Here is a 27,942-nt window from a genome sequence, read left to right as displayed (position 1 = left end):
CCTTGCCGAGAATGCAGGCTGGGGGGGAGGGGGGGTCGTGTATAAGAAAGACAGCCCTGCAGAAGGAGCTGGGGGAGGGGAGTTTGTGCTCTCTTCCGGGACTATCGCCCCTGGATAGCACACACTCACCCGTCCAGATGGAACTCTTCAGCACCTAAACAGGGCCGCCTGGTAGCCCAGTGATCCAGGGACAGAATGAAGGACGGGGCAGGCAGTGCAGGATCCAGGAGAGCACAGGAGCCCCTGGAGCCCAGGCTGTGGGTGCCCAGGCTCTCTTATTGGGGACCTTGAGGCTCACTGCTCTGGGTGGGTAGCCTTAGAGTAGGAGCTTAAAGTAGTAGCTTAAAACTGTTGGGCAAAGTATTTTTATGGTTTATGGAAATGTTTCAGGAGGTCTTGTTCCATCAAATCACATTAGCCTGGAAGGAATCCACAGGTTCTCATTCTCTGTGGAAACAAAAGCAGAACCTCTTTTCCAAAGTAACATATCCTTAGACTCAAGCTTTGAAGTCAACATATTTTTATGTTGGTTTAGCTTAGCTGCCCCTAAATCAAATATCTCTCTGTAGTCAAAAATTCAAAGAAAACACAATAATATGCATAATCCAGATTCTCTGTGTATTTTTCATTTTTACATGGCTTATTTGTTTTATATAATTTTACTGTCTCTTTGTAAACTTTGATTTATTTTTAAAACTATTTCTTTTATAACTGTCTATACTCTTCTTCCTCTCTCTCAAGCCTATGTACATTTTTAAAACAAACTGTGTGCCACTTTGAGGTCTTTTGTATCTGAATCTGTCCTGTTGTGTATCTGAAATCTTTTTCTGATAAAGAGTATTTTTTTTAAAGTGATAAACACCGTGGTTGTTATGGTTATAGATGCTGGCTCCACCTCTCTCAGTTTTCAATATGGAGGAGGTACATTTACTGCCAGCTCAGCAAGCCATGTTCACTATCCCAGCTCCAGGGAGGCAGCAGGTCAATGTCACTGCCATTAAGCAATTCACTGCATGCTGCTCACAAACATCATGCAGATGCTCTGTATCACTTAATGGTCACACCTCCTAAAAGAGCCTGAGGCATTCATACCACAATATGAACCAGGAAGCGATCTCTTAAAGAAGCTGTGCCTCTGCTGGCAGCCAGCAAATGGAGTCTATCAGAAAAATGCAGCTACCAAGAAGCTCAAATTGACTTCAGTTTTTATGCATCTGGAAGCCAATTTTTAACTTTTCTTAGGCTTTATGTGGATGTACATATGTGGATGTATGTTGCAGAACATTGGGTGTCATTATGTAAGTGGAGGCTGCTTGCTTTCATTTCTGGCTGCCCAGATACAAATAATCACACAAAAGCTATATTAATTAAAACACTGTTGGCTAACAGCTCAGTGATATTCTTAGTTAGATCTTATACCTCAAATTAACCCATTTCTATTATTTTATATTTTACCACAAGGATCATGGTTTATTACCTCTTGCTTCCTGAGCAACTATGTGGTATCTGCCTGACTCCACCTTCATTCCTCCTCGTTTTCTGCTTGGATTTCCCACCTTGCTATATTCTGTCCTATCATAGACCCAAACAAATGGTAAAAAAACATTTTCATAGCATACAGAGGATAATCCCACATCAAAACAATTTGAGCTTTTGTGTTTCTCAACTTTATAAACTTGTATCTCTTATGTAAGTTTCTTTCCAAATTTAGTAACAAGGAAAGCTATAATTATGACTCTCTCATCTTCAACTCCATCAGAGACAGAAGAAGGATAAAATGTTATGCAAGTAAACAGGAAGTGAAGAGCAATCATCTTCTAAAACCATAGAAATGATAGAAGCAGCTAGCTGCTTAGATAGTTACTCAAGGTTCCTCTGCATTGTTGGGGCATCTTCAGCCTGCATGCCTAGAAAATCTAACAGGCTTTTCTATGAAGCAGAAATTTTGAAGGACTGTCCCACCTTGCATTCTCAATATTTGTCAATAGTTTTCCTTTGTGTCCTGACTGTTCAGTTTGTATTATATTGTACTGTCAGCAGTTAAGGAAAGGACAGTTTCTTGTACAAATGGCTAGCTTTGCTACAATGAAGTGAATATGCATATGGATGTTCTTCAATGTCCATCATCCTTTTATAAAGTAGATTGGTGCTATTGGGCTATGTCTTGTTTTCATGAAAAGCCTTATGTTATTAAACATTTTAAATGTCATATTCTATAGGTCCCTGAAGTGTTTGAAGACCACCTATCTAAAATATATCTTCTAACCTTGAAACCATACCTAATATGACTACAAGTTTAATTTTTATAGATGACTAACTACTAACCTGTACTTTTAAAATTATCCTAAACAGTTTTGATAATAACTTTAAAGCACTAGAACTTTATATTACATTTTTAAATGAGCACATAAGTACATTACCTTAAACAAGAGCAGAAACATATATATGATATAGCAAAAAGAAACTTAATTTGTATTAATACACAAAAATACATACCAATGTAAAATATTTGAGATGAGTAGTTATCTTTTAATCCTGTGTTCCTATATCCCCACTAAATAATGACAAATATCCATAGTCTACCTCATGATGAAAACCTACCCACCCCACCTCTTGAAAACATGGGAGTTGTGTTCTCTACATTTCTTTCTGTTGTTTTGGGGCAATACAATCCCCAGGAGACCCTAAGAAAATTAAGATAATGGTTAAGTGCTAATAAAATTAGATAGAACATTTTTGTCCAGTCTCTGTGTAGTGAGAAAGTACAAGGCTTATCTGAAGTCTTGGCTAGAATAATATGTGAGGCTGGACCATCTCAGTGAGCAGCTTGAAGTTATTCTTGAAGTTGTTCTGAACATATAACTCCAAGGAAACTGTAACAGAGGTGTTGGGGACCAGCCTCAACAAAAATACCTCTTACCAGGGTAGGGCCATGGGGATCCAGAAATAATAGTAATGAATACAAACACATGTGTGAAAATAACAAAGTAAAAAAAACATGGAATAGTATTGAGAGGTAGTTACAGTAAATACCGAATTCGCTGTGTCTAATTTTCCATACACTTTTATACCCCAATACCCCAAATGGAATAAGACAAAGACTGCTTTAACAGGATACAAAGGGCTACTAGAACAGTTATTTGCTTCAATACTTCAATAATGACTTGGTATTAAGTCTTAGCATTCTGTTGTTTAGGCAGTGAACCCACCCTATACCAAGTATCCTGAAGGCAGCCATTCCCAAGGTCAAACTTCCTATTTCAAAAGAAAGAACAGAAGTATGCTTGAATTTCCTGACCATTGGTCAGGGGGGGAGTGGATCTAGCTCTATGGGCCACCTTAATGTCAAAAGAACCAAGTAACTGTGCCTTGATTCAGGATATGTAGCCCTGATTGTTGTTAACAGTTGGGCAGCTTCAAACTCTCTGACCTTCAGATGAGGTGGAAATAAGCTCACATTTTTGCTCCTCCATACAGAGACACTCAAAAGGTTGGACCACCTGAGCTACCCATTTTCATTGGTGTCTAGCCCTCTTTCTCTGAAAACACACTAACTTTAAAAGGCAATGTACATGTCTGCATTAACACATGTATGGATTGCAGTTTGTACACAAGCCAGCCAAAGATGATTTTTTTTGCTTTATGTTTGAGCAGATAAAACATATCTGTCAATTTTATAAGTTGGTTTAGACTTTACAACCAAACATCTATCGATGCCAAATGAAAGGATGGCATGTAATAATAAGTCACGAGGACTCAGTAACCAACAAGACTTATCAAGTCTCATACAGGCTCAGCAGCCAGGTGGGAAAGTAACTCACATTTTCCATATGTCTGGGAGTTAGTCACATGACAACTGTGGAGGTGATTAAACAGCCATACTGTGTGCTTAGGAACAAAAAGAAATAGATCAGTGACTTTGCTACAGGCTTTCCCACAAAAGATTTCCAAATACATTTATTATTTTTTTTCAGAGTTGGAAATATTTATGAATATTAAGGCAAAATGGGGAAGTGTGTTCTATAGACAAGGTACTTTCCCACCTATGCAAACTGCCATTAGGGTTATGTTCTATAGTAAATTGCAAATTCTGAAATTTTTCCATGTACCAATGTCCTTCCTAATAGATTTTGTCATTTTTCTCTTTATATGTGAAAATTTGATTTTATTCTTTGGCAGTGCACGGTCTTGCTCCCAAATTGCACTAAGTGCAGAGTTCATTGAGCTTAAGCCAGCCAGGAAGCAGGATGAGCTCTCTGCCATTCTCCCTTAGCTCAGGGCTTTCTGCAGCCTCCACTTGGCAAAGGGAAATTGCTACTGCCCTTGTATGAACCCAGAATGAGGAGATGGGTCATCTAACTGCCTCTCTCCACACAATCTTAGTGCAGATACCCATGTTTTGTCAAAGAAAAGGCTAGGGAAGTATCTGTGGTGTCAGTCTCGCCACCACAAGGCTTGTTTGCAGCAGTGACATGGAGATAGATGCCCTCTGGGCAGAAATTTTACATTCACCGGAATAGACCTTCCTCTGTGACATTTGACCCTTGCCTTTCCATCAGTAGAAAGGAGGGCTGGGATGTTAGGTACTGCAATGCTGTATTAGTTTGTGTTTGCTAAGAATCATATGACTCTCGTGTCTCCATGACTCTCAGGATCTTTATGGAAGGTCTCATTTGACAGAGAAAAAAAAAAAGCTAATCCACAAATTAGACTTCCAAAGGCTGCAGCCATATTACAAGAATTTTGAACATTTGCATACAACACAACAGCTTTTTTTTTTACTAGAACATATTTTATTTTTTTTTTCATGTAAACATGTCTTTATTGTACTCATCCTAACCTTTCTTCTCTCTGGGATCCCCAACACCTCCTGTTCCCATTTCACAGCACCCTTCACCATTCTCCAGGTCTTACATTCTTTTTAGCCCAGCTTACCACATGTTCCTTGTTTATTGGTAGGGCATGAAAGGATGGAAACATAGATGCCTATTTAGGGCTGAGACAATAGCTCATTCTCAACATTTTGGCCGGGTATGAGTCTTTGTACTAACCAATGACCATTGCAAAGAGAAGTTTCTCTAGCCAAGGTTGAGAGTAGTACTGACCTATCAACATGCCTAGATGGATATAGCATGGTATATATTTAGAGCCTTCATGGGTCATTAGCAGAGTTTGATGCCTTTGACAGTCATTCCTGGTCTGCCAGTTGAGATGCAGGGGTCATGTAACTGTTTAAACATAGTCAAATATTGTCAATGAATCATGAATGTTTCTGTGCAGGGGTGGCATGAAATCCCACAAAATCTTGCAGATTTAGCGGTCTCTTCATAGTTGAACAAGTCTCTTATTGATTACTTGTGTTAACCTGCATTCCAAGTCTTGTCTTGTGGTCCAGTCTTTATCTGCTTATCCATCTCTTCCCTCTGTTCTTCAAAAGTCCCAGTGTGAGGCCTTTATTATATTACACCAGGTTTTCTGTCCCATCTTCTATGCATGTTTCCTACATAAAACTCCAACAGCAACCTCACAGATTGAGGAAAATGGCCGTGACCACCTGTTCTTACCCTGTATTTCATAATTCATTTACTCCCTGGCTTTTCTCTGTATCCATTCTCCTCAAAATATCTCACGTGTCTTCTTTACCTCTCTTTAAAACCTAATGTCTACTGTTAGCTAGAGGTCAGATAAATAACATGACACATAAATATCAATAATATGTTTGTTTGGTTTCAGGTAGTTGTATTGTATTCCTTTAAGAACAGAATTACATAAAATACTACCATTCTGAATGCGATGTTTTAACAAAGCAAGGGACAAATGATCAAGACTTCTGGCCCTTTGGAAAACTTGTAGAGGAGAGATCTGGGAATGGGAAATTTTCCAGTGTCTTTTAAGTAAAACAATTGCACTGGAAAGATGGTTGGTTCAATAAATTCCTTGTCAAGCTAAGTTGAGGGGCTGACTATCAAGCCAAGTACCATGTAAAAAAAAAAATAATACACATATGACTCTTGTCATACTTGAGCTGGGAGGCAGGGACAGAAGTGGGGCTTTCTAGTCAGTCAGGGTAGCCGGCTGGAGCATACATACGATCCAACACACACATAACTGCAAATACACACAAAAGAGAAAAACCTGTCAATAACACAGTAATTAACACAGTAAGCTTCTTTAATCTAGAGGAACTATGGTCTCAAAGTTGCATATGATTTCTAGACAATAGACTATGTTATATGCATAGAGTATGATAGAAAAAAATGATGCTATTTACCTGCTTTTCTTTAAAACCAGTGTGTTAACATATGTGCCAAAGGCTTGATTGACAATATTTAATTTACCATCTGAATGGCCCAGAAGTGAATCTGTATTTCAACATATCACATCCCCAACTCACTTCACTTCCTCCTTGGAAGTGAATTCAGCAGATTAAAATAGTAGCAGACAGACTAAGAATAACTATGTAATGGAGAAAAAATTGAGTGTGGAGATGAAAATGGCAACAATGGTCTCTGCATAAATAAGCGAGCGAATTAGAGTAAAAGAGAAGCTCTCAGTAGGAACTGGTAGAAGAGTCAATAGAAGCCAGTGGTAAAAGTGAAGGCAAAGGCAGTACAGTGTGCGCACAATGGCTTGATGAAATACCAGCTAACTAGAAACACTCATTGATCACCAGGGATTAGGCCCGTTTGCAGTAAACTTCAATACTCAGAATGCCTTCACAATGGCTCACAATGAAAATTGATATACATAATAATGACTGCACACTCTGAAAGATCCTGAATGCTTTTGAATCATGAAGAATTTGATTGTGCTCAGTATAAATTTAGGGACACCAGCATTTATTTTTGAATAAAGAGACTTAAAAAATATTTTCTTCTGCAAAGAACTATTTCATTCAGCATCATCACATTTTAGAGCCAGACAAATGTTCCATTGCAGCCCAGTGATGGAGTGTTAATTCAGGAGGAACACTGACCCTGGTCTGGGGAGATGACCCAGTTAGTGAATTGTATGTCACACAAGCACAGGGAGCACGGTTGCTTCCCCGCCAGTCATGCAACATTGCCTGACATGTAGCTTATGGCTGTAATCTCAGTTCTAGGAAGCAGAGCAATGACATCAATCTCTAACATCCACATGTAAATTCATGTACACACATGTACACATGCACATCTATACCAACACATGCACTACACACACACACACACACACACACGACAGAGTGATATCAGAATGGATTTCATAACAACATCAACAAAAAATCTGCACATACACTAGAATGTATAGCTATGAAAAAGACCCAGTATCTGAAATATTTGACAGTTTCAAGTCTTGAGACATTGGGAAACCCAAGAGTCTGAGGTTAATGTGATTCTCTGAGTTTTGTTGGTTGCATGCATGTTAGACATGATATACTGAGGAGGAAAGAAAATAGGAACAATGTAAAGCAGCTACATTCAATCCACCCCTAATCTGACTTAGCCCATTTTTCTCTAAGCTGCTGCAGAACCTGAGGGCTTTCCGTGCTGTGAACGTGGAATCTTGGCCTTGTCTTATCTGCGAGAGCACTAACATCTCCCACAAGAGAGTCTCTTCCACAAAGACTTGGGGTTTCCAAAAGAGTTGAGACATTTCTGAGTTGTTTATTAGGGTACAATTCAAGATAATCCTATTTATCCAATGAAACTACACAGTTTGGTGGCTTTTCATATATTCCTGAATTTATGGTAAATTCAATTCTGGGACAATTTGTTACTCGATAACTAAACTCAGGCCCTGTCATTGACTGCTTCAAAGTCCCAAGCTTCCTCTAACCTCTAAACTGTCAATATGGTTTCTTCCTGTCCCTATAGGTTTGACCACTTTGAAAATGTTCATCTAATTGAAATCATAAAACATGTGATTCATTATGATGCATTTCTTTCCCATGCTTACTCCTTCCTTTCCTCCTTTCTTCCTTCCCTTTCTCCCTTTCTCTTTCTGGGACAAATTCTCACTATTTATCCTCAAACGTGTGATCGTCTTGTCTCTGGCTACCAGGTGCTGGAATTACAAGCTTGTAATTACAGCTGCATTTCTAACATGTTCATTTCTTTTTTTAAAAAAAAAATTATTTATTTATTAAAGATTTCTGACTCTTCCCTGCCACCGCCTCCCATTTCCCTCCCCCTCCCCCAACCAACTCCCTCTCCCTCTTTAGCCCAAAGAGCAATCAAGTTTTCCTGCCCTGTGGGAAGTCCAAGGACCACCCACCTCCATCCAGGTCTAGTAAGGTGAGCATCCAAACTGCCTAGGCTCCCACAAAGCCAGTTCGTGCAGTAGGATCAAAAACCCATTGCCATTGTTCTTGAGGTCTCAGTAGTCCTCATTGTCCACTCTGTTCAGCAAGTCTGCTTTTATCCCAGGCTTTTTCAGATCCAGGGAGCACAAAGTTCTTTGCACTCCTGACTAGGGAGACAAGGAACATTAATCACACAGGTGTTCTTTTCAAATGAAAATATGGATATCCTGTTTTCTGCCTAGAAGGTTGGGGAAAGGAGTGGTAATAGCTTAAGTAACCCCTACACTCTCTGTAAGGCCAGGCCATGGCAAGCCTCCGCAAGCAGTATCAGAAGTGGCTAGGAGTCTAGGTAACCTTTGTAGTATCTCTATTGCAAGGGGCTCTCCCAAGATTCCACAACCAGAGCCAGAGATACTTAATAGTGTAGGGGAACTTTCTGTTTCATGGTGACCAATGGCCCATATGACCTCTACACTCTCTGTATGACTGAGACTATACCAGCTCCTCCTCTACGCCCTTAACATAGTACATGTAGCCTATCTCTAGAATGCGTCTTCTAGGAAGAAATGGCAGGTATGCCTTGAATTGAGTTTCGGTGGAGTTATACCTTTTTTTTTTTTTTCAGAGAGGATTGTGGTATACCAGGAAACTTTCTTCTAAATTGTACTGTACTTAAATATGCCTATAATAAACTGCACAGGGTCAGACTGTAGAAACTTGAGACAACACTGGCTACTGAGTTGTATTGGACCAGATTTCATACTTGCCCCAAGCTGATAATTACTCTGTCTTCTCTGGTATTTGCAGAGACTCTCACAGTTTTCTACATTCATTAGAATTGTAGCATTCTGACTACCTCATCTTTTAATGCCAAATAATATAATGATGGATGGATAGGCCACTATTCTTAATTAAAATCCATCCATTTTCACTTCCCTACTCATCAACATTTATTTTCTTTAGGCTTTAGGTAATGTTGCAATAAACATTTGTGTACCCATCTTGTGAACATTTTTACCTCCTTTAGGTATGTACCTAGGAGTGAGTTGCTGGGTCATACAGTAAGCCTGTGTCTGAGCTTTCAGATAACTGCTAGATTGCTAGACCGTTTCTCACTATGGCTGCGCCGTCTCAGACCCCTACCATCTGAGCCACTTTTAAGGTCCAATATCTTTTCTTTTTATGTCTCTCTTGTAAAAATTAGTGGTTATGCTCCAACCTGTCATTCTGTGTCTATTAGAGTGCTTGGGAAGTCAGAGGAAATGACACAAATTCAGAAACAAAATATTATTGCACATGAAATTATTAATGCACCTTCTGTGCTAAGGAGCTTGTCATTTTCTTTTGTGTACCAATTGTAGTCACACTTGTCATTGTCACCTTCAGTTCACGTCCATTTTCCCCTCTCATGTTTGTTCACATCCGGGGTGAGAAAACAATATCCAGGGTCTGTAGGTTTCTATTGCTGTGAAGAGACACCATGACCACTGCAACTTTTATAAAGGAAAACACTATTTGGTTTACAGTTTCAGAGGTTTAGTCCTTTATTATCATGGCAAGAAGCAAGGTGGTGTGCAGGCAGACATGGTGCTGGAGAAGGAGCTGAGAGTTCTACATCTAGCTCTGTAGGCTGCAGGAAGACACTGCCACACTGGGCCTGGCTTGACTTTCTGAGACCTCAAAGCCCACTCCCAGTGACACACTCCCTCCAACAAAGTCACCACTACTCCAACAGAGACATACATCCTAACATCCCACCCCTTATGGACTAAGCATTCAAATGCATGAATCTATGGGGATCACTTGTATTCAGGCCAGTATACCCAGTTCTGTGGATCAGTTGCCTGGTGCTGGTGACCCCAGGCTTACGTCAGTCTGCTCATCTGCTGCCTTGTTAGTGACCTTGTCTCTTCACTCGTCTGCTTTCCTGCTGCTTTCACCGATGTGACCTAGAGTCTCAGTTATAGTTTGCTCAAAATGGACTAGGTGACAGCACCCAGCAAAACGGAATGAAACATTCATGTGAAATTACATTGCACTATGCTACCCATCATTCAAGAAAACAGTGAACAATGTTTACGATTCGCATATAAAATGTAGATTTTAAAGATGAGGAAAGGTAGTTGGCATTACAGTGTCATAAAATTAAGGCCTACTTTTGTCGACATGGATTACAGTTTAAGCTCATGATTGGCTATCATTCCCTTCCTGCTCTTTATCTTCCAAGCCTGTCTGGCTCTATAATATTTTTTGTCCTTTCAATTTTAGGAACTTCTCCTACGATTCTGTCAGCACAATCCATACAGTACACTAGAGGCAATTTCACAAGTATTTATTGGGTGTCAACCACCTGCAAGGCATAATATTAAACATTCCTTTGAAAGGACTTTTTAAAGCTATTATTCTTTTAAATGTGCTCATTGGAGGCAGATACCCCTCCATGGATGGTAGATTTTATTTGGGGAAACGGTCAAAAGTTATTCAAAGTCAATACTGATGGATGCAGCGGGTAAGAGCCATCAAGCAAGATGACATTCTTAACAGTCAAAATTATGTGTGACTGTAAATTTATGGGGCTGATTTTCGTGTGTGCTTCATTAACCAGATTTGAAGAAAATTCTGCAAGAGGAGTTCCAGTAACACATTGAATAATGGCAGCAATGGTGGGTGTAGGCTGCCAGAGGAGCTGTTCTGATGGATGGCACACTTCTTCGGGGTATTAGTCCTGCATGTTTTGCAAACATATTCATTGCTTATGATCACACATTATATAGTGCCTACAAAACACTGGACACTGAAAATTCAACAGTATCCATAGCCAGAATGATGTCATGTTCTACTGTTGCATCCTCACCACCGACAAAGAGAGAAAACAACTGACGGGGCAAGGAACTTGTTCTTTCCCGGGTTCAGAGGAGCTGGGACCTCAGCTGCAGGTTCCAGCAAGCAAACAGGCTAGAAACAAAACATCTCATTTACCGGGGGACTTTCCCATCTGACACTGTTGGTAGAAAGGGTAACAGAACAAGATCATGGCTCACACAATTTGCCTAGAAATTGGAAGTAGCTTAACGGAGTTTTAAAGATGAAAGTCAGGACTGAGTGCGACTAATTGAACACGTAGTCCATTCTAAATCCACTCAGTAGACTACAATCCACTGAGGAAAGCTCCTCTTGTGTAACATAAGCTAAGAGTGTGCACAGGGCTGTTCATTCTCAAGGACTGTGCTCACAAACTGCCACAAACTAGGTGGTTTAAAATAACAGGGCTTTACTCCAGACTCTGAATTCAAGTGACAGTGAGGTCAGGTGCTTCTAGGAACTAGGAGATCACAACCCTGTGACTGACTCTCTTCTAGCTTCTATGGGTATTGGCAATCCTGTTTCAGTTATTTAATTATATTGTTTTGGCTTATTTATTCCCATGGTCTTCCTCCCTCTATATGTATTTATATAAATCTTTCTTTCCTTTCATAAATGTGCAGATCTTTGGATTAGGGCCCACCAAAATCCAGTATCACCTAATGTTAATTAGACTGGATCTTCAAAGATCAAATTTCCAAATAAGGTCAATATCTGAGGTAGCTACAGTAGTGATTCTTATTGCTCCTGCAACCAAACATGCAAGGAGAAACAACTTGGGGGAGAAGGGACTGCTTGTTTGCTTGCTGGCTTGCTTTGACTCACAACTGAGTAGCAGATACCACCCATCATGGCAGAACATGCACTGAGCAGCACTAGTGTGAACCACTCATTCAAGTTGTGTTAGCAGTTGTGGCAGAGAGGAAGTGGCGCGTGGCTGCAAGGTCTATCTCCAGAGACCCACTTGCTCCACCTCCTAAAGTATTCACTTCCTTCCAAACAAAAGAGTACCACCAGCTGGAGACCTACAGAGGGCAATTCACATTCACTCAATCACAGGTAAACCGTGCTAGGCATTTTTAGAATTGAAATCAGAAACAACCCTCAAAGGCTTGTTGACTAAGAGACACATGGCTGCAGACGAGGCTACTGAGACAGGATTGATACTCAAGGACTATGAACTTCTACTACTCAGATTAATCTATTGCTAAATTGATAGTTAGATATCATTATTGAAAGAGACTAGAACTAGATGGAACCTGGATGGGAAGATTATCCCAACTTTGCACTTAAACATAGACCTTGCTGATAACATTAACCATTGCAGTGGTTGAATTTTGCAGGATGACTATAGGCAGTAGCAATTCTATAAAATCACATATGTGTAAAAAACAAACAGGTTGCTTGAACAATCTAAATACAACAAAGGTATAGAATATCATCAGCCTCTATCAGCTACAGATGTCTTGTTCCAGATACCAAAACCCTGAAGGTGACAGCTGCCCTGACTACTAAGAACTGAGATGAGTGTTGACTGCTTTTGAATTTAATATACTTTACATCACCCAGAATCTTTTCTCTTTTGTTGTCTTCTTTTACTCAACACATTGTGTGTGTGTGTGTGTGTGTGTGTGTGTGTGTGTGTGTGTGTGGTATTCAACCATGCCTCTATATGTCATCATGAAACAATACATTTATCCATCTGTGGATGTTTCTAATTATGAGAAAACATGCATGGCAATCAGCTTATGAGAAAGAAACAAAAAGTTTTCTTTTGCCGGGAGGTGGTGGCACATGCCGTTAATCCCAGCACTTGGGAGGCAGAGGCAGGCGGATCTCTGTGAGTTCGAGACCAGCCTGGTCTACAAGAGTTAGTTCCAGGACAGGCTTTTCTTTTGTCAAGGAATTTCGGGTCTTTTAGGTTTAGATTTTCAGGTCTCTTCCTGGTTGCTCTGAGTCAACAGTGGTAGAGCAGTATCTCACAGAAGGGCATGGCAGACCAAGCCAATTCTGGATGAGGATGCCTTGTGCTTACTAGAGAAAATAGTTCTGGTGTTTCCCACTCAATAAAAAATAGTCACATTAACCAGGATATAGGTATTTCCAGGTAGATATATGTGACTAGAGCTAAAGGTCAAGGGAGAGATCTCCCCCAATTCCACAGATCACCTGAACCCCATAGGATTTGTGCCAATGAAAGATGAAAGCTGGTTTTAAATAACCCAGCAGAAACAGAGGAGTTGCACACTTGCATTGTTAGAATATGAATAGCTCCATAAGTTCTCATTTGATAAAAAGTGTGGTTTTTAGATGTTGATACTACGGGAGTTGGAGAGGGAGCCTTCAGGGGTCTTATGTAGGTGGAGGTAGATCACTGGGACCATGCTTTTGAATTTTTTCCTGGTCACTTCCTCTTGTCTATCATGAAGTTTGCTCATCATGCAATCTGTCATGTTTTGACTCATGTATGAAAGCATAAAAGCAACAGATGCAGATCCCCTTAGCTGTGAGCTCCAATACTATAGCCCAATAATCCCTTGGTCTCTTAGACTGTTTCCTCGGGTGTTTAGCACAGGCAGCACCAAGTCTGCATTAGGCAGGTCTTGAAATAATTTAGTGGTTCATACCCACTACTCCATGAAGGTAGAAAATATGACCATCAATCTCTAGCCAAGTACACTTTTAAGTAGCAGAACTTACATAACATAGATACTATGTAATTATTTATTGAATACAGGTTGACAGTGAATAGTAAGATCAAAATTGCTGGAAGCTCAATCATGGGAAAACCTATTATGGCAAGTTATCTTTTCATCTCTGAGTGTTGGGGATGAAGTGGTGGATAAGGGGTCACTCTTGCTCACAGAACTGACATCAGCTCCACAGAGTAGAGACCGGCACCCCAGCTGCTTCACTTATTTCCCAGACTCGAAAGCTGTTAAAGGTCTTTAGATGTTTTGTTTCATCTTCTGTGATAGCTGTGGAGAGGTGATGACATTTCATCTGCAATGTCTAGAGGCTTGTTAGCAGAGAGCCTGTCACCACCAGGGATCACAGCATCCTTGTGCTCAGCCCTTAGGCCAACTGTACATCTGGACTTGACAGCAAGCAACACATGCTCTAACATGACAAGCAGCTGGCTCTCCCACCAGCAGGCAGTTACTGTTCTGAAATGCATGGCAGTTCATAGAACAGGGAGGTGGAATTTTCTTCTGCCTTATGGTTACTGTGATGAAACACATAACTGAAGAAATTAGTGTGTGGAGGGCGTGGTTTGACTTACACTTCCTTATCAGTGTTCATCACAGTCTTAGTTTGGGTTTCTATTGATATGAAGAGGTAACCACAACCATGGAAACTCTTATAAAGGAAAAGATTTAAGTGGGTGGCATACAGTTCCAGAGATTTAGTCCATTATCATCATGATGAAACATGGCACCATGCAGGCAAATATTATGTTGAAGAAAAAGCTGAGAATTCTGCATCTTGATAAGTAGGCAACAGGAAGTAAATTGACAAAGACTCCCTCCGCAATGACACATTTCCTCCAACAAGGTCATACCTCCTAACAGTACCACTTTTTTGTGGCCATTTTCTTTTAATCCACCACAATCATTGAAGGATTTGAGGACAGGAACTCAAATTGGGCTGGAACCTGGAGGCAGGACCTGATGCAGAGGCCAAGGAGGAGTGTGTTTGCTCTCATAGCTTACATATTTTATTATAGAACCTAGGACCTCCAGCCAAGCCCAAGGTAGTAGTCTGGATCCTCCTACATCGATTGCTAATTAAGAAAATGCCACAAGTCTTGCTATAGTCCAAACTTATAGTGGCATTTTTCTCAACTGAGGCACTCTCCTCTCTGATGATGCTAGCTTGTGTCAAGTTGACATAAAACCAGCCAGCATACTCCCCATGTTATTGAAGGCAGCTCAGTTGCACCTCTGCCCCTGAGCAGCATAGCACGAATGCTCAAAGCAGGTGAAGTGGACCCAGCCTGTTTCTACAAAATTGTCTGCATTGGCTGAAATTGGTTAATGAGGTATAATGCAAAGATCAAGACAGAAGAGCAAACAAAACATTTTATGTACAGTGAAGTTTTCCATTCAGCACTTTATGCACATTCTCTGTAAGCCCAATTACCAGAATATCAAGGCTTTCACTTTTAACAAGTTGCCTTTGTTGTAGGACAATCTTTTGACCCTGAGCTGCAAGTCAGGAAGAGAGCAATAGAAGATTGTAGCCTATTGTTTGTCTGAGATTTGAAAAATGCTGGGGAACTAGAGATTCCATGTCTTGCAGAAGTAGTTGCCTGTCTGCTGCTCAATTTAAGCAGGGCTCTTGACAGTTTTAGGGACATCTCCTTTGTCTCCTAAAGAAAGTAAAATGTCAGCCAGTCAAGAAACATTTTTGGTTTTTTTTGTTTTTTGTTTGTCAGTATCTTGCGGCATTTTTAAGCCACCAGGGGGAGAAATATGCAGTGGGTTTATGTCTATGAGGATCTTTTGAAAGATTGCTGTTCAGAAAGTATTTCAGTCTTCATGCTTTTTACTTCTAGTGACAGCTGAGTATGCAGAAACTGTTGGTAGGTTGTTTTTCAAGTCAAATATTTTGTGTTTTAGAGTTTATTTCTACAACACTTCAAACTTGGTAGGAAAGTCAAAATGACATACAAATAGCTCTTAAAATAATGGCTCCATAGCATGGACGTGGCTAAAGTATTTGTAGATCTTGGTCTATTGAAGTATATATATATCAATATCTTCAAATATCAGAGCAACTTTGGAATGTCAACCAATGCATGGAAGTAAAACAATTGAAATTCTAGATAAAGCTGGGAAATCCCAGGGTACAAGAGAGTATTGGATTTGTGCAAGCTGCCCTTCTGTTTAATTATTGAACAGTAGATAGAAGGAGCAAATAACAGTGACCTCCATCAGTAAAAATTCGGGCCTGATGTTATGGGGAAGGTCTAGCTAAAGAGAGGGTGTTTGGACATGATGAATAAAATGATTTTCAGCATTGCTGAATTTTAACTTTTGCATTCCTTTAAAGTCAACTCCATTTTAAGATAACTTTAACAAAATAATAGATCTTACACTAGTTACAGGTTATTTGAAACTATTCCAAATGGAGATAGACAATAAGGCATTTCCTTTTGAATATATATAAGTACCAGGCAGAATCAAGTACAGCTATGGTTGACTACATGTGTCTGTTAAAGAAGTGTGCGTCAGGCTCCATATAAGAACTAAATAGATCCCAGCATCAATTCATGGGTATTCCTGCCTCAGTTGATAACCTGATTCAAAACCATATGAATGCATCAGACAAAACACAATTGCAGAATATTCTACCAAATAAAACAACATCGAAACCAAACAAGACACAAAGAGGTTAACTTGATAAAAGAAAATAAGAATGAGGTGACAGCAAAATGAAATATCTCATTCTGGACTGGTACCCGCACTGGGAAAAACAGCGGGAAGGCTGCCACTGGGACACAGAACAGAATTTGAATACGTACCCCCCAGATTACATTGTGATTGTCAGTGACGTATAGATGTATGACTTTGATAGCTATAATGTGATCATTCCACTATACTTTAACTATGCTAAAATGTTACAGGAAAGGAGAGAAATTGCTGTCAAGCAGGTTACCACAGCAGCAGGCCACAGCGTTCAGTGAAAAGAGTGCAGGGAGATAGTGAACTGTTTAGAGACAGATGACTGCCAGGCAAGGCACTCTTGCTGCACTTAGGTAAGTTTTTTTAATGAATATTTTATAAAGGTATCAATAAAAAAAACAGAAATGTATTCAGGGAATTATGAGTGAAATATTTTTAATGTTAAGTCCTAAAATAATATTTATAAAATAATATATACATATTATAGAATAATAACAAAGCCTTAAAAAGCATTTGCTAAAACTTAACATCTATTTTTAATATAGTCTTAAAATTGAGAGTAGAAGAAAATTCATTTTTAAAAGTAGCTACCAGAAATTATGAAAAATATCAATTTTAATAAGAATGATTAAAATTTTATTATTGTTAAAAATTTCAGGCACAATGATAATCACTAATATACTATTAGTTGCAGTCCTTGTTAAAGAAATAATAAAAGAAAATAAATGGAAAAAGAGAAAAATATCTTTGTAAAAGGAAGAAATAAAATTTTAGTAGCTGATATTGGTGGTGGTATGTTAGCATTAGATATGAACCTAGGGTCTTCTCATGTCTGCTACCAAGCGCTTGACCAACAAGCTACATTCATGTCCCAAGTGTTCCCAGTTTCTACTTAAATACACAACTGAGCAAAACATAATGGCAAGGGGAAGCATCAACATAATCAAGCTTTTCAGTTTCAGGGTAATTCCGAGTGAGAAGATACTATCAGAAGAAAAAGCGTCCAATTCAGAGAGAAATAATGTGATGATATATACATAGAAAACAAGTTTAATTAACTCTAACTTTCTTGGTCTTATTCCAAAGGTTTACTTCAGAATAAACCTTGACAGACAAGAGAGTATGGGTGCTTGGTACTAAGAAGTAGTTTTCCGTCTGCTGCATCGGTTTACTCCAGTAATACAAGAGAACTAATTTCTCCCAGTGTTTGGAGCAGCTGCAATGGTATTGCCTTGAGTTTCTCCATTTTGATGGCTAATGTGTTTGGAACCTTACTGTTAATTTTACATCTACATCTATAATTCATACAAAACTTAGTTTGGTGCATAGCATGAGTTAGAATTCAATATGTTCTACCAGTCGTATACAATATTGGTCCAGAATTGTTTGTTTACTTATTTTAAAGACCGTCTTCCCTCCCCCAGTACATTACAGTGTCATCTTTTTTATATTTTGGCTTTCTGCATGTCTATGTTTTATTTGTGGATTTCATTTTTTTCCTACTGGTCTACCTATTTGCCTTTGAAACAATTTATACTTGGTGGGTTTTTTTTTTTTTTTTGGTTCCACTGTGTAACATTCTAAGTAGTGCTGATATTTTCTAATTTTATTGTTTTATAAGACTGTCTGTCTTTACATTTGGGGCCCTTCTAATTTTTATACAAATTAGCTTTTTAATTCCCCAAGAAAAATGCCCATTCCAGAATTGCAGTTGGAATTACATTTTATATCAAATTCGGAAAGAGATATGTTCAATGCAAAGTCTTTTATTATCATTATCAAAATTATCTTTAACTTCTCTAGGTAATGGTTTATAGCTTTGGCATAGAAACATATAAAAACAGATGGTATCAATTTATTTCCCAATATTAAAATGTTGGACATTGTAGTACAAAGAATGTTCTTCTGTTTGAGTTTTAGCTATTTCCTTCTTTGAGCAGATACATTATTGGTCTTATGATGACATTTCTAAGTTCACTTTCTAATTCTGGCAGTCATTTTATACATATTTAGAATTTTATGCATCAATAATTACATTTACTTTGTGTGATATATTTTTATTTCATTTTATTTATTAGTTTTTTATTGTACTGATGGAGCCTCACACAGTGAGAAAGTGGTCAGAGTGAAAGTCACTAAAGCTCTTGAACTCAGAAGGTAACTTTTCAGTTTTTTATTATTGTCTGCTTACAGTTGTAGAATTCTTCTAAGTATTCTTTACTGATGATTTCATCCTTAAATTTAATTGTAAACATATATGAAGTTTGTTTGCTACAGTTGATAGTGAGGTAAGAGAAAATGAATGGTGAGTGGAAGAGAATAAACACCTCATCTGGACCCCAGTTTGCTGTTCTCCTAACTGACAGCCAAGAAACTTCAACACAACTATTAGAGCCACAATAGCCTACAGGTATAACATACATTTTCCTAAAGATATCTCAAACGCAGAAGGTAGAAAGAACCAAAAACTCTCTTACTTAGGACCAGAAATCTGTGATCTTGTTTTACTGTTATTAGCCCATCTATACAACTAAATTATACATCTCAAAAATCCACTATAGAGTATCATTTATAAAATTACATTCTTTTATATAAAAATCCAGCACACATATTTTACATAATTTTAAACTTAACATTTAAGCTTAAATAAACAAAAACGTTATTCGTATTATAAATTATATCCTTTGAGTGTAATATGTACAATTATACATTGTGTGGCTCAACCTTTTCCATGCCTTGAATGTCTTAGGTTATGTGTTCTCTCTCTCTCTCTCTCTCTCTCTCTCTCTCTCTCTCTCTCTCTCTCTCTCTCTCTCTCTCTGTTTCTTTCTTTTCTTTTTGTTTTGTTTTTTTTTTCAAGACAGGGTCTCTCTATGCTTTATCTAAACTATGTAGTCTACTTTATCTTAGTAAACTGTCTACCTCCACACCACTCTGGTTCATCCTGAAATTATTTACCATAATCAAGTGTCAGGTTTTACCCTAGTGGGGGTTCCTAAGAAGACAATAATTCCTTAGGCTACTGGTGTATGTGTTGGGATATAGTTTGTCACCACTACTGACAGACAACAGAGGTAGGATCCTTATGTGATTAGCAAACATTCTACCATAAGCTACATTCTCAGCCATGACATTTTATTAAAGTGCTTTTCTGCATTTAATTAATCATGTGACTTTTCTTCTGTGAATGGTGAATTACACAATTGATTTAAAAATACTTAGCTATATTTGTGTTTCTAGAGTTAACACAATGTCTTAGAGTGTTTTTTTATTGCAGAGAAGAGATATCATGAACAGGCAACTCATAAAAAACATGTAATGGGGGGTGCTCACTTGTAGTTTAAGAGGTTCAGTCCATTACCATCATGGCAGAGAGCATGGTGGCATACACGCAGATGTGGTGCTGGAGCTGAGAGCCCTATATCTTGACTCAGAGGCCACAGGAAGATACCACTGGGTGGTATCTTGAGCATATGAACCCTCAAGGTCTGCCACCAATGTGACACAATTCCTTCAACAAGGCCACACCTCCTAATAGTGCCATTCCTTTGAAGATTGTTTTCTTTTAAATCACCACACCCAATTTAGCTATGAGTAACAGTTTTAGATATGTAAGACTTAAATACTTTTATGCTATATTGTATTTATACCCATTAATATTATCATAGAATTTTTGTTGTTATTTGAGTCATACTAACATCATAAAATGAGAAATGAGTTTTTCTAAGAGATTTATGTAAGTTTGTGGTTATTATTTTATAAATATTGGAGAGATAAAGTACTTTGTCTTCTGAGCCTGGAGGTTTTCATTATGGGAAAGTTATAAGCTATAAGTAATGGATTCAATTTCTTTAATAAATATAAGAGACACTTTTTTGATTTTAGTGAATTATGGTTTTCAATGAATTTTTCCAATTCACTTTTTTCAAGTTCATGGGTTAAATCTTCATTCTTATCACAGCAGTCTAGCCAATTCATGAGTAATCTTGACCTGGCAGGAATACAATAGCAGTGTCTAGAGTCTTAAATGGATTCAGTAACCTAGCAGAGATTAATGACAGAAGTCCGACAAATCATTTCCCTGTCTACTTAAATATGCAAGCCTGTTGGTTCCACTGTCACTGGGAAAACAATAATGAATGATGCAGTGTCAGCACTGAAACAACAGGAACCAACTTAACACAGAATCAGATACACAGACTTGTAGGTAGACACAGACACAGTTCATTCACCTGATACTTCATTATTTATCCTGCATTTAGACATGTGGGGGCAATAGGATTTTACTCTTTCATTAAACCCTAGATCCTCCTGTCACAGAAATTGGGGCTTTAGTTCTCTGCACTACGATCTGCATTCAAAGTGTACTGCCTTCAGAGTGATTTGTTGAATTAGTAAAAGATTTTTATTTGGTATTAATAGAAGAATGGAACTTAAAGAAGCAATTATCAATTCACCAGAAACTCTGAGTTTTGACAAGTACTCACAATTTCAGCCCTTGGGTATAGACCACAGTATTCATATGCACTCCTGAGATGGCCAACTGATGAATGTTACATTCAATAACTCATCTTTCTTTCTCTGATGACTAAGTGCAATCGATTGATATGGATGGCTTGGTTCATATTTTACACCGTTTTAATTATTTTTCTGTCATCACATCTTTCTTCTAACTTTACCACTCAGTCTTTGTTCATGACACAGTTGCTTTGGAGATTTTTATTTGCAATAATGGTTAATAGTCTTTCTCAGAAACTTCGGTTCCTGGAACAGAGACGGGAGACTATAAATGATGCAGGGTTCTACAACCCAGTTCCTCCATGAGTATTTATGGAAACAACTTTATTAAAAAAAAACTTGAATGGAGATGGGGAAATGACTTAGTTGATAAAGTACTTTCCATGCAAAAGCCAGGACCTGAATTTGGATCCTCAGATCATGTCATGAACTCCATCTCTCTTGAGGAGAAAGCCAAAGCAAACCCTTTCTTCCCTAAGTTTGGTTTTCATGCTATCTTATTAGAGCAACAGAAAAGTAACTCATCCACAAACCACAAGGTGAAAATGCTTATCAGCTTTCTCTGTTTCTAAACCTAATGCACATCTGCTCTCCTGCCAGGGATCCTCCTTAGTCGCACCCTTCCTACGAGCGTCCCTTTCTGCCTCTCGTCACAGTCGTTAGAGGCCCTATAATTGTGTCTCTCTAACCTCACTTTTTTTATAAAAAACTTATCAAGGGATTGGGGATTTGTGTCTTGTCTCTTCTCCATGTTGATGGAGTTATTTTCTCCCTAAAAATGTAAATAACAATTATTGATATCAACTAACATAAGGACTAAAACTGATAATTACATTATTTATTTATATCATCTTCTAGAGGCTTTAGATTATATTCTCACTCATCCAACTTGACTTTAAGAAAAGCACTGTCTTCTTTTCATTTTAAACAGAAGAAGCAGAGACACATGCAGAAAACTGAATCTTCAGGTTGCATAGCTTGTACTTATGCCTGGCACCATGGGGACTCAGATCTGGCTGAATCCAGGTACACAGCCATTCCACTTGGTCACTAATGTTAAGCATGCTCAGTACGACAGAGTTTGATGCTAACTGATTGAATGACTATGTTTTTATCTTGCTGTCTTTCTGGCCACATCATTTGATTTGAGTTTTTCTCTTTTTAGTTTTCTTCTCAATTCTTCTCAGTTTGAAAATGAAATTACAAAGAAAAAAAAAAGACTTAGAAGGTCATGATTCATCCATGCTTAAAGCCAGGTAATTACATTTTCAGAAAAATCAATCAATCACAGTATTAGTAATAAAGGGCAAAATTTTAATAGTGCATGATCTCACAGCTGTTGTTGGACTTACTGGGATTTGTAAATATATTTTGTGGAGTTATTTGCTACCTAAAGAAAAAGTATGTTTTTAAAACTATAGCATTTTAAGCTTCCAAAGGACAGTAACTCCTAAACTAGGAAAGTTAGACCCAGTACCACTGTCCCTTACCCAATGCCATACAACCAATTAAACATTTAATGGTGTGACAGAATTTAATAGAAAGTTCTGGCCAAAAGTGCGTTTATTCTGGACTGGATGGTGTTACCCTAAAATTAGAAAGTCATTTGCAAGTCTGAGTGGCTTTAGCTTCAAAATTGACCAAGAGAGGAAAAAAAAAGTTAACTGCAATAGAAAACACGGAAGACGTCCAATGGAGAGTCCGTGGCGAAAGTCACCCTGCTGTGTCACTTTGGGAATAGTCTGGGAAAAGCTAAAATTCATTGTTGAAATTTTCAGTTCACCATATAAAAATCTTCGTGTCTGTTCTGCCTTCAATCAAATGCAATGTGAGTCGCTTGCCTTGGGTACTACACTCCTCTGGTATGGCCTCAAGTTGCTTTTATATAACTGTTAAAAAATAATTGCTCATACTTCATTAACTTGCTTCCTCTGACAGGATGAAGAGCGTTCACATCTGCATCTGCCTGTTGTCAACATACATGAGTGGTTTTAATGGCTGTTACACACTTGGATTTTTTTTATCAGTTACTTTATGTCAAAATGGTCATTGCTTCCTTGTTTTTATTGTGTGCCTTTGTTGTTGCTCTTATTTATTTGCATGTCTTAAAAAAACACAGCTTAACTAAATTGGACATGGGTCTGTTTGGCAACATCTCTTTTCTCAGGATGCCTCACCAATTTTTCGTTTACACCATTATTGCTCACAATAAAATTCCATAAACTTTCCTTGCATCTGGTTCCCTTAGGCTACTCACCATTTGTTCATTCCACATGATCATCATCATCATCATAATTATCCTCTTCAACAAATCAGCTTTGGTCACCCACAGGGTGCATGCTAACAGAATGAATTGCCTCTCCACAACATAGAGATCACAGGATGCTATGCCAAAACCCAGAAGTGGAATTTTGCAAAGATGAACCCAAACAGGAGAGTTCCCGAACCCTAGTTTTTAGATCCCTAACCTGAATCACACTCTGGTCTACCTACACTTTCATGAACAGTAGATACATGATACACAAATGCTTCAGAAAAATTCAGCATATCGACAATTGATAAAGTGTTTTCTGTTTTGCTGTAATTCCCAGCTACTGGTCATATTTTAGCAACATTTTCCCCATTGCCAATCCAGGCTTGGAGAGCTTTGTCTGTTCATGCCAATGCTACAAATAAAGAGTGGAAAGTGCAGCCAAGCAGCTGGGACTCCAGGCAAACATTCTGCAAGACTACTCATCCAAAAGCCGGTCCCGTCCTGAATGACTGGCTGCTTGACTAAACTAACTAGACTAACTGCTAATGTGAGCAACATGAAAACAAATGTTAAGTAACTGCTAATAAAAACAAAACATATAGATGGGCTGATTTTTCTTTTCTCAGAGTAATTGTGCCCAATTGAATGTGTGTCTTAGTGATGTTTCCAAGTAAATTTACTGTTTTTTTTTTCCCAAAGAATATTGTTGCAGGAATTCCTACAGCCAGTAGCCTTTAAGTTACCTACCCACTTTGGCATGGCCTCTAATACTATATATGTTGATGTAAAGAGCACGTCTGGTCTCTCTTCTGGCTATGGAAATTGGTTGCTCTTCCCTGTTCAAGTAGAGGACTGTAATCTTTGAGTCTACCCCTAAATAAATAACCCTCTATTATACTCAATTCTGAGTTAGTGTGGGATTTCTTTTAAGTATCCATCTTCATCTCGCACTCACATGAATCTGGACTCCACACCTATGAGGTGCACCAGCTTAAAGGCTTTAACCAGTTCACAGCCCAAAAAGTCTCCCACCCCAGCCCACCCAGCTTGCTTTTACCTAAGTAGTTTTTATAAAACCCCTGCCACAGTGGAGCTAATTACTTGAAGAAACTTAGAAATTTCCCAGGCTCACACTCATACCAATGGGTGAATGGATTCTGCATACACTGAACATTGAGACATTTGACTATAATATTGAATCTTGGGTAAAAGAAGCAATTTCCAAAGGAATGAGGAGACATCAAAATGCCAAATGTTTTAATTGTGGTAGAATAGGACATCTGAGAAGGGATGGTAGACAAGGAATTCGTAGGAATAATATCTCCCCTAGGAATGGCAAGAATAGGAAGACTCAGTCTTCAGGTATATGTAGAAGGTGTAACAAAGGTCAACATTGGACCAATGAATGCAGATCAACAAAAGACAGACAAGGCAACACAACACTGGGAAACTTCTTGAGGGACATCTCACAGGCCCCCAAGCCAAAAGTGATCCAGTCATTCCCAGTCACTGTAGAGGACAGGTCTCACCAGAAAAATAAAAAAAAATCAGAGTGTTCTGTAAAAAACCATATTGTTCTGGATGTTGGAATAAACTTGAAGAGTGAATCAAAAATTCCAATAGATAATAGGAACGTATACTCTGGCAGACTTCTATAAATGATCAAAGACTGAAGATAAGAGTACATATAAATGGCATTGTAATTGTGGGTATGATAGACATGGGTGCAGATGTGAGTATCATTACTCAAAATCTTGCCATCTAAATTGGCCTCTTCAAGAGGCAGATGTTCAATTACTAGGAATTGGAACCTTGTCTCAAGGGAAACAAAGCAAAGATAGGTTGAATGCATAGGGCCAGAAGGACAGAGAGGAAGGCTGAGGCCATATGTGGCTAATATTGCAATGAATTTATGTGGTCATGACCTGCTGCAGCAATGGAATACCCATATTAATATTCCTGCAGTCCCAGAAACTCATAATTTTGGAAAGATATTATAAGGTACTATATAAAAAGGTCACCAGTCATTCAGGCTGTACAAGAACACAAAGCAACTAACAAACCTTTAGAGGTACTAGCAGCCTTACCTCTAAAATGGTTAACTGAGAAACCAATATGGGTTAAACAGTGGCCATTAACAGAAGACAAATGGCAGGCTTTAGAATAGCTGTTATAGGAGCAACTAGGTGCTCATCATGTTGAAGAATCAACCAGTCCTTGGAATTTTTCCTGTATTTGTTGCTTTAAAAAGAAATATGGTAAATGGAGAATGATGACAGAAAGAGTTTTCTATTACATGGCAACAAGATAAGGAGATTATAAAGAGATGTCCTACTTGATCTTTGTATAACTAAACACCACTACCTGCAGGGACCAACCAAAAGGGTACTCAAAGGAATGAATTCTGACAGATGGATATGTTCCACTTCACAGAATTTTGAAAAATTAAAATATGTACACCACACCATTGACACTTATTCAGGTTTTCAATAGGCAACTGCTTTGAGCTCAGAAAAGGTTGATTCAGTAATTACATATTTATTAGAAGTTATAGCCATCATGGATATACTTGCACAAATAAAAAAGACAAGACAGATAATGGTCCAGCATATAGCTCTAAAAAAATGAGAGTTTTTTGCTTATTATAATATTAAGCATATTACAGGTATACCACACAATCTTACAGATCAGGCAGTACAGAAAAATCAAATCAAACTATAAAGGATATGTTAAACAAACAGAAAGGGAAAGATTACATAATGCTTTATTGACCTCAAATTTTCTTAATGCTAATGAGAAAAAGACAACAGCAGCAAAGAGACATTGGATAATAGAAAAGTCTTCTGAATTAAATTAGCTGGTGTATTTCATGGATGTGTTGACCTCACAATGGAACCCAGAAGATGTGCTATGTTGGAAAAGGGGATTTGCTCTTGTTTCAACAGGAGAAGAAATGTTATGGATACCATCAAAATAAATAAAGATTTGGTTTGAAAAAGAGAAATCTCTTGAGAAAGAGAAATGATGACTCATCCACAGAGGTGACAACCACACAGGTGGTAAGGAACCATATAGGGTTGGGGAAGGGTTCTGCTCTTGTCTTTACAGGAAAATACACATCTTCAAAAATTCAAGAGACCCTGGATGTATAGATGCTGACAGAAAGAAAAATAGCTATCCAATAAGGATCATCAAGAAAAAAAAAAAAAAAATATATATATATATATATATATATATAGAGAGAGAGAGAGAGAGAGAGACAGAGAGAGACAGAGAGAGACAGAGAGACAGAGACAGAGACAGAGACAGAGGGAACTTCTTTGGAGTTAGACAATGGCTCTGTCTTTCTCTAAATCCAAATATGTTGTTAAAATAAGAATTCAGAGTTTTTGTCTCTTGTCAGGAGCAATGGTATGAGACAGAAGAAAGAAAGAATTGAGAAAAAAAACAATTTATTTTCTTCATACCTATTTGTGTCTCTATCATACCTTTCATTGAATGTATGTCTGTATAAATAATGTTAACTTTTCCATAATGAACAATGAGTTTTCCTGCAGTAATCTTTGAAGTTTCCAGGAAGAAGATGGGGCCCCACAACAACTCCACCTGGTTGATATGACATCATGATGATGATAGCACTACTATAAGACCTGTTTTTGGGTACCAACTGTTCAAGATGGTTCAAAATTGGTTAGCTGAAATGGGGCACTTCTTTACAATATTCTGGCCAGAACTCCAAATAAAAACCTCAGGAAAACCTTATCGAATACTTAGAGACTATTTGCAATTATACCTAACAGTAATCTTGGAACTTAACTATCACTTTACTTTCATGGAATCCCATAGAAAGAACATTGCCCCCATGACAGCTGGAAGTAATTCTAGAAGATGACATCCCTTCTCCCCAAAAAAAATTTGTATTAGGGCTAGGGACACTATTTAGGGGTTGATAATATTGGTATAGGGTTGGGTTGGGCATAAGCTCAGAGATCTCATTGGAAAAAAAAAGGAAGGAAATTGGATGGGATAATAGATTAGTGTGAGCTTACACTAATAATAATAGTGAGTAATAGAGTGAATACTTGTGAGCTATTATTTATAGGCAATTTATATTGGTATAGATTCTTGTATATTGATATAACTTAAATTATATTGAATATGTTCCTATTTTCATTTACAATATTTGTATACTTAAGCAAACTTATATTGTCATATAGTATGCATGCATGCTTCTACCTCTGCTTAAGCTATTTTGTATATTGATACAATTTTAGGATATATTTATCATATTACAATATACATTTCTGCCTCTGATCAAGAAACTTTTACATTGTTTACATTTTGAGGTCATTGTCCTCATTTGTTGCACAGTTGTTTAAAGATTGTTTAATATTCTAATATAAAGTCTTAGTTTTTAAGGTATATAGGTATTAAGATTTATACCATGTTTGTCATACTTATAGTTAGACTAATCAGGTTCTTTAGACATATAGAGATTGTATTCTGCCTAGATAGGCAATCTTCAACCACTTCAAAGAGCTTTAAAATATGGCATTTAAATAACTTAGGGTTCTGTTGACATAAGGCATGATTGTTCCTGGCAGCACCATCTATTCCCT

Source organism: Alexandromys fortis, unplaced genomic scaffold (genome assembly GCF_014885135.2).
Source record: "Alexandromys fortis isolate MF-2015 unplaced genomic scaffold, M_Fortis_MF-2015_v1.1 scaffold_104, whole genome shotgun sequence".
NCBI classification, from domain to species: Eukaryota; Metazoa; Chordata; class Mammalia; order Rodentia; family Cricetidae; genus Alexandromys; species Alexandromys fortis.
Note: the sequence above shows the minus strand (reverse complement) of the source record.